The sequence below is a fragment of the Chrysochloris asiatica genome, unplaced genomic scaffold (genome assembly GCF_000296735.1).
Source record: "Chrysochloris asiatica unplaced genomic scaffold, ChrAsi1.0 scaffold00017, whole genome shotgun sequence".
NCBI classification, from domain to species: domain Eukaryota; kingdom Metazoa; phylum Chordata; class Mammalia; order Afrosoricida; family Chrysochloridae; genus Chrysochloris; species Chrysochloris asiatica.
In genome coordinates, this window is record NW_006408535.1 from 32,507,936 (window position 1) to 32,508,749 (window position 814).

Sequence of the window (814 nt, forward strand, 5' to 3'; positions counted from 1 at the left end):
GAGGAGGAGGAAGAGGAAGAGGAGGAGGAGGAGGAAAAGAAAAGAAGAAAGAAAGAAGCAGTAGTAGTTGGAAAAAACAAAAAAGAAAAAATGGAAGGGGAACTAGAAAGCAAGACAGACAAAGGGAAGGGAGGAAGAATAATGAATCAAGAATGATGAAAGGGCCGGGGGGGGGGGGGATAGGGTAGGTGCCAGACCCAGAGAGGAGAAAATGCTGGAGTCACCTGCCAGCCAAGGACCTCATGTCATGGACTAGTAAGGTATGAGACTGTAACACTCAGTCCTAAATGGAGTTCCTGTAGGACTAGGTGTTGTCTGGTCCTGCAGACTCCAAAGCACCTGGGGTATCAGGGTATTCCCATCTCAGAGGGAAACCGCGGTTTAGAAGTCCCTCTAGTCCACAGCTGACCTGAACTGTCTCTGCAGGTCTGGAATAGGGTAAACCTGACTCCACATGCTGGGGTTGCTACTAGTTTCCTACACACTTTGCTGCAACTTTGACAGCCCAGAGAGCAAGAGCTCCCGTGGGAGTGTACACAGAGGGGAGCCGGCCACACCTCTGGTCACCAGGGTAATGTGAAGTACAAGAAAGAAAAATTCACCCCTTTCTGTCCACCAATAAATAGTATGCCTCTGTGACTCACTGCCCTCTTGCCTTCAAGGTCATCCATGAAATTTCAAGATGACCAGACCATGGCTGAGCTGTTCTTTTTTTCTGTCCCCTACATGTCTGTTCAAGTAATCAAACGACATTTGCATTAGGCAAATCTGCTGCACAAGACCTTTTTAAAGTGTTGAAGAGCAAAGATGTCAG